This window comes from Orycteropus afer, unplaced genomic scaffold (assembly GCF_000298275.1).
Source record: "Orycteropus afer afer isolate SDZICR_OR568_19922 unplaced genomic scaffold, OryAfe1.0 scaffold00558, whole genome shotgun sequence".
In the NCBI taxonomy this organism is placed as follows: domain Eukaryota; kingdom Metazoa; phylum Chordata; class Mammalia; order Tubulidentata; family Orycteropodidae; genus Orycteropus; species Orycteropus afer.
The window spans coordinates 1,027,755-1,035,479 of record NW_006922145.1 but is presented as its reverse complement, the minus strand read 5'-3'; the positions used below and the strand labels follow the sequence as shown (position 1 = coordinate 1,035,479).

Sequence of the window (7,725 nt, the reverse complement as noted above, 5' to 3'; positions counted from 1 at the left end):
CAAAGCCCAAACCACACCCACTGCCCTGGAGTCCATTCTGACTCACAGCGCCCCTAGAGGACAGAGTGGAACTGCCCCACAGGATTTTCATGGCTGTACATCTTTATGGTACAGATTACAAGGTCTTTCTCCCATTGAGCCACTGGGAGTGGTTTCAAACCACTGACCTTTCAGTTAGTAGCTGAGGACTTAACCCTTGTTCCACCATAGCTCCTGGCAGAAATCAAAACCAAACCCACTGCCATCAAGTTGATTTGACTCACCATGAGCCCATGTGACGGAGTACAGCTGCCCCCTGGGGTCTCCTAGGCTGTACTCTTTCTGTGAACAGATCACCAGGTCTTTCTCCTGTGGATCGACTGGTTGGTTTGAACCATTGACCTTTGGGTTAGTAGCCAGACACTTACCCACTGTGCTACCAGGGCGCCTCCTTCTCAGGTGGTGGTTCTTAAATTTTGATCAGCCCCCGAATCAGCAGTTGTTGTCGTTGGGTGCCGTCGGTGTGATTCTAGCTTCTCCTGACCTCCTGTGACTGGACAGAATGCCCAGTAGGGTTTCCTGGGCTGTCATCTTCACAGACACTGATCAACAGGTCTTTCTCCCACAGGGCCACTGGGTGGGTTTGAACTGCCAACCTTTGGATTGGCAGCTGAGTGTTTAACCACTGTGCTACCACACTCCTTTCTCTGAGGCTGCTCCTTTGTAATTTGATGTCAGAGACTCTCACCTCCTCAGTCACATTGTCAGCTGGGACCAGCGATGCCTGACTCTAGAACACGACGCCAGCATTGTTGGCAAGGAGTTCTGTTAGTTGTGGAGTGGGAAGGCTGTTAATAGTGGGCAGAGCTTGTTGTGTATGTTCTTATCGAAGGCCAGAGTCATGATGCTGTTTTTATTAGGGAAAAGGAAAAATAAATATTCTTGAGAGAAATCGAGAACATGAATGGTGTGGGGGGCCTCTGAAGAGGTGTATTTCATGAGTGTCAAAGGAAGGCAGAGACTGTTCTCAGGAGGAGAGAGAACTGGACCCGCCTCCCACACACTGGGTCCTGTTCACCTGTGAGGAAGCAGGCCCCTTCTGGTCTCCTCAGGAGGGTTGGAGGACAAACGTGAAGCCACTCAGTAGCAATAAATCTGATTTTCAAGGCTCTGGTCACTTTATAAAGAGCTCTGGTGTGGCGCAGTGCCTAAGGCACTTGACTGTTAACCAGAGGATTGGCGGTTCAGACCCACCAGCCACTCCTCAGAAGGAAGGTTGGACAATCTGCTTCCGTAGTGATACTGCCTCGGAAACCCAAGGAGGGGTTGCTGTGAGTCGGATCCTGCTCAACGGCAGTGAGTTAGTTTGGTTTTGGTCACTTTATAGAGAGCTCTGGTGGCGCAGTGCCTAAGACATTTCACTGCTGAGAGGGTCGGTGGTTCAAACTCAGCAGCCACTCTGTAGAAGGAATACAGGGCAATCTACTTCCGTAAAGATTTCCCCCCTCGGAAACCCAGTGGGGGTCACTGTGAGTCGGAATTGACGTGATGGCAGTGGGTTTGGTTTTGGTTTTTGGTCATTTTATAGCTCCGTAATCCAAGCGCTTTTGGATTTGATTCACTTTTGAATCGAATGGTGTAGTCAGAGAGATGGGCAGCCTTTTGTTTGTAGTTCTTGGTCATGTCCGTGGTGCATCCTCACTGGGGGAAAACTTGGTCTTCATAAGTGACAAAGTGACTACTCTCCACACAGGGTCCTCTCCCTTCCAGCTAAGTTCCCTGAGTCAGAAGCTTAATGTCGCCCCTAACTGCCCCCACATACTCATCCTCGCATTTCCAGTAATGGCCGAACATGACAGACACTGTGTCCACATACTCACGTTCATTGTTATCAGGTACCGCCGAGTTGATTCCGACTCATAGTGACCCTGTATGACAGACTGGAAGTGCCCGAGGCAGTTTTCTAGGCTATAAGCTTTACAAGGAGGAGCCCTGGTAATGCAATGGTTAAGTGCTAAATTGCTAACCAAAGGTGGACGGATCAAACCCACCCAGCAGCTCCACAGGAGGAAGACCCAGAGATCCACTTCTGTAAAGGTTACAAAAAAAAACCCTCACTGCCCTCGAGTCGGATCTGACTCATAGCGACCCCTCCTTGGTTTCTGAGGCAGTGTCACTATGGAAGTAGATTGCCCACCCTTCCTTCCCAGGAGTGGCTGGTGGGTTTGAACTGCCAGCTTTCTGGTTAGCAGTCAAGTGCCTTAGGCACTACAACACCAGAGCCTGGGAAATCCTCTGGGCAGTTCTCTTCTGTCCTATGGGGTTGTTATGAGATGGGATTGGCTCAGTGGCACCTGACAACACCACCACCCTTTACGGGAGCAGATCGCCAGGGCTTCTCCTGCAGAGCCACTGGTTGAGTTCAAACCACCGAGCTTTCAGCTAGCAGTTGAGCACTTAATCACTGCACAACCAGGGCACCTCAACTGCGCATAGCTGTTGGTGTTAGGTGCCATCGAGTCGGCTCTGACTTACGGCGACCCCGTGTACGACTGAAGGAAACGCTGCCGGTCCCGCGCCAGCCTCACACTCCTTCCTGTACCTGAGCCCCTCGGCGCAGCCGCTGTGTCAGTCCACTCCTTGAGGGTCTTCCTCTGTTTATGCTGGTCCTCTGCTTTACCAAGCTTGGTGTCCTTTAAGGGATGGTCCCTTCTGACAACATGACCAGAGTACATAAGACGAACCTGGGCCATTCTCGCTTTTAAGGAATATTCTGGCTGCACTCCTTACACAGTGGATTTGTTCGTTCTTCTGGCATCCGTGGTGTTTTCAGTGCCCTTCACCAGTGCTGCGGTTCAAACGCATTAATTCTCCTCTGGTCTTCCTTATTCATTGGCCAGCTCTCACACACATACACGACTGTTAAAAATACCATGGCTTGGGTCAGGCACGCCTCGATCTTCAGAGTGCCTTCTTTGCTCTTCAGCCTTTGAAGAGGTCTTTTGCGGAAGATTTGCCCAGTGCAGCAACCTTTGATTTCCTGACTGCTGCTCAACGGCTGCTGTTTGGGGATCCAAGTCACATGAAATCCCTGACAGCGTCACCCTTTTCTCCATTTATCGTGATGTGGCTTATTGGTCCAGTTGTGAGGATTTTCGTTTTCTTGACGCTCAGGTGTAATCCATACTGCGTAATCCAAACTGCAGACTGTAGTCTTGAATCTTCATCAGTAAGTGCTTCAAGTCATCCTCACTCTGGCAGACAAGGTTGTGTTGTCCGCATTTCGCAGGTTGATGATAGTTCTTCCTCCAGTCCTGATGCCATGTTCTTACAGTCCAGCGTATAGTGTGTGGAATGAAGCTGGCTGACACCTTCTGTAATATGCTAAGTGCATGATTTTATGTGTATTCATCAGCCAGCTGACAATGGCTGAGTGTGAGGACTCTTTCCACACAGGCTTCATGGGAACGGTGCAGGCCTTCCCGGCACCATGGTAAGATCCCGTGAAGCTTGCTTCTTCCTGTCCTTGTTAGACTGGGTTCTCTAGAGAAACAAAACCAGTAAAGCTTATAGAGACAGAGAGAAAGGGAAATTTATCTTAGGAAAATGGCTCACACACTTAGAGAAGCTGGCACGTCCCAAGTTCTTGCATCAAATGTCAACCTGGAAGCTTTTCCCGACTCACGCAGCCACAGGGGCTGAGGAGCTCAAGGCTGGCAGGCAGTACACAGCTGTTGACTTCAACGAATGACGAATCCAAGATCTCCAGGCCGAATGGTGGATTGTTCGCTCACGGACAGCTGTAGGCAGCACAACAGGATCCCAATCCACAGATGAGTGTCTCTTTTCCCAGGATGTCCATAGATATACTGGAAGCAGGCCACACCCCTAGGGAAACACCTTTTCAACGGATTGGCTGCTCAAAACATATTCATCTCATCCCACCATGGGAATAACCACATCACAACTGCTTAAACCCCACAGGATTGTGGTCCAGCCAGGTTGACACACAGCTCCAACTATCACACTGTCCCAGACAGAGCCTGCCCTTCTCAGCTATTTGGGCCCCGAGGGCGCTCCAGACAGAAGGGGAAGCCTGCTGCTTTCCCCACGGTTGCCATCTTTCCTCCACTCCTTTCCCAGATGTCTTCTGCTCTAGGCCTTGCCCAGAACTAGGACAGGGTCCCCAGCAATCCACAGATCCCTGTCTTGGCTGCTTTCCACAGCAGCGTATATGCACTAAGTGTTTGCTGATCCATATTCAATTGCTGTTCCCTTGAGATTTCACTTTCAAAAACGTGGCTACTATGCAAGCAACCATGCCAGTAATGGTCGCCACTCACCTGGAGCAGCAGAGGCAGAAGGGGGGCCAGGGACAGAAGGTGAATATGAAATGTGTGGCCCATTGTCTCCATGAACAGCTGCCTCCTTTGCCATGAGGCTGGAAGCGGATGATGCCTGGCCACCGTCATGAACATTTTGATCAGAGTGTGTACAAGAATCTTGATCAAAAGGGGGAAAGCACACAGAACAGAATTTCAAATTCTCATGGACTCCAGACTTCCTGTCACCATTGAGGGTGGATGAACCCCTAAAATTATTGCCCTGAGATAATCTTTAAACCTTAAACCAATACTATCTCCTGAAATCCCTGACCCCAAAATTTGTTTTATTAGTGTTTTGGTTCCCTAGCACCGCTCTTACAGGAACATACCTCAAATGGGATGGCTTGAACAAACAGGAGTTTATTCTCTTACAGTTTGGGAGGCTAAAAGTCCGAGTTCACGGTGCTAGGCTCTAGGGGCTGGGTGAAAGCCCCTCAACCTTGGGCTTCAGCTCTGCTTCCTGCTCCTGGCCCCCTGAAGCTGGAGGCTTTTCTTCACTCAGACAGCTGCTGGCTGCTGAGACTGACAAGCCCAAGGTTGACAGGTAAAAAGACACAGTCCTGATGTTACCAAATTACATGACAGGCCATTTCAAGTCCGTTGAAAGTCACAAGGTCATCAGAGCATGGCAGGCTGCTGAACAATGACACGGCTCCATGTAGGGTCCAAGCGTGCCATAAGCTAGAGACCGTTCCTCAAGGCTTCTCCTTATACACAGGAAGCAGACCACATCCCTAAAACTCAGCTGCTCACAGTAGATTCCACCATGGAGTTGATTACCATCTCCTCATGGGGAATACTACATCCAGCTGTCCAGCCAAGTGGACACAGAACCTGAACTCCCACAATTTGTACAGTCCATCTGCTAGCACACTGTGCTCTTTGAAAGAATTGCCTGTGTGTGATCACATTGACAGCAGCAACTCGGAAGGCTGCACAGGGAGCTTAGGGGCAGAGAGTTTAAGATAACAATGGTGGAATATTTTGAAGAAGGACAGTGAGAATGGTTACACCACTTGAAAAATGTGGCCGTGTCTTGTGGAAATTGGTGAAATGGTATTTGGCTGTGCAGATATTCACCAAAAAAAACCCCTACACCCTACTAGGCTGAGGTGAGGTGATGTTAATCTGAAACTCCCCTTCATCATTTTCCGTTGACTTGCACGGTTTGGTCTGAGTATCATCATTGAATGTTTTGATCAAAGATTCTGTAGAAAAATCTGGATCAAAAGGGGGAAGAATGCAGAACAGAATTTAAAATTTTCGTAGCCTCTAGACTTTCTGGAGCCATTGAGGCTGGATGAGGCTCTAAAACTAATCTGCCCCAAAACTAATCTGCACAGTTGGATCTGACTAACCAGGAAGGCGAGTTTGCCAAATTCTGGGTTTTTTTTTTGGTTGTTGTTTTTTCTCCATGTCATTACTTGTCCATACTTTGTCAGTGATAGCTTTGTAGAAGAAGACCATGCCCCTGTGACCACCCCACTGAGTCACTCAAAGCAGCCCACACCAGGCTCCCAGGACCATGACACCAGCGCTGAATGATCCGTCACCCCCCGTCCAGAGCTCCTCCTGCCAGCTGTTTGCAGGGGACAGCTGCTACGTACGTTGCCAAGCTCGGCTTCTCTGGGTGGGTTTTCCTTCTGCGTCACGGTGCAGGCTGTGCAGTCCTATGTGTGCATCACCGTTCATCCTGTGACCTCCACGTTAGGCTCCTAGCAACCACATCAGCGTCTTGGAAGCTGTGCCGTGGTCCCTCAGGACTCAGACTTCTCCACAAGTGGCCTTCTCTTAAGGCCTCTTTCTCTTTCGGGTTCTGCCCCCAGACTCCTCTCTTGCAGGACAGTTTGTCCTGTCATTGCGGTCCTTCTTTGTGGTGAAGAATCGTCCTGTATTTTCCGGTCAGGCTTCTCCGTGTGATGGTCCCGCTGTGGGATTGGAGCGGGCTGGGCACTGCCCTCTCTTCACCTTCATTCCTGGGCTTGCTGGACAAGGAGACGCGTAGGACTTGCAGATACGCCAGCCTTCTTTCCTGGTAGTGGTAGGTGGTGTCAGTTGGTGCCAAGTTGGCCCACTCATGGCGGCCCACACGCATGGAACAAAACGCCCCTGGTCTGGCGCCATCCTCTCATGGATTGCGGGTCAGGTCGTTGTGAACCATGGTGCTTTGTTGGCTGATTTCAGTAGTTGAAAAGCAGGCTTTTCTTCCTAGGCTGTCTTAGTCAAAAAGCTGCATTGAAATCCTTTCAGCATCCTCGCTACACACACGTTTGAACGGACAGATAAGTGGGGGCTGGGCCTGAGGTGCACTGGGTGGAATCAAACCCAGGTCTCATGCACGGAGAGCCAGAATTCAACCGCTGATCCACCAGTGCTTTCCTAAGATCCTGATCACCCAGCGTGGCTGGACACCATCTCTTCTCAGTCTGAGTCTTCTTCCTTTTTCAGTTAGCTGTATTTCTTCCTGCATCCTGTTTCCTAATAGTCATTCCCGTCTGTATCTCAAGATGATCCGTGAGTAAAAAACTCTAAAGCTCACTGCTGTCGAGTCAGATCCGACTTAGAGTGACTCCTCCGTATTTGGTTAAAATGGAATAAAAATCAAAATGGCAAGGACCAGGACTGGAGAGATGGTCCACGCATTGAATGAGCAGCTGTCTGACCCCCTGAGCAGACCCGGGGAGGGGCCCTTCCCCACCTCACCGGCTGCTGCCGGAGGCACTTGGCAGCACCCCGCTTCCTTAAGCTTGTGGGCCTTCTCTTTCTGCACATGTTCAACTTGGACGGTCAGCTCAGCCTTCTAGCCCCAAAGTCCCTGATCCTCCCGTTCCTTCCTCTTCATATTCCAGGAATATTGTGGCTGTTGTCATGTGCCATTGAGTCAGTTATGGCTCGTAGTGGCCACGGGTCCGAGAGTGGAACTGCCCCCTAGGGTTTCCTAAGAGGCAGACTTTTATGGGGGTATATGGCCAAGTCTTTTTTCCTGGGAGCCAGTGGGTAGTTTCAAACTGCCAACCTCTTGGTTAGCAGCTGAGCCCTTTAACCATAGCACCACGGGGGTTCCTTTTTAGGTTTGTAGTTGAATACAAGCCATTTGTACTGCCAGGGAGTTTCTTCAAGACTATAAAAGCTCAAAGCAAACCCACTGCTGTGGAGTGGATTCTGACTCACAGCGCCCCTAGAGGACAGAGTGGAATTGCCCCACAGGGTTTCTAAGGCTGTCAATCTTCACAGAAACAAAGCCCAAACCACACCCACTGCCGTGGAGTCCATTCTGACTCACAGCGCCCCTAGAGGACAGAGTGGAACTGCCCCACAGGGTTTCCTTGGCTGTCAATCTTTATAGAAGCAAAGCCCAAAC

At 50.1% G+C, this 7,725-nt stretch overlaps 1 protein-coding gene across 1 annotated transcript in view; it reads left to right on the top strand.

Moving 5' to 3' along the window:
• The window catches only part of FRY (FRY microtubule binding protein), a 571,437-nt gene that overhangs the window by 310,779 nt on the left and 252,933 nt on the right, over positions 1 to 7,725 (top strand). The window lies entirely within an intron of this gene.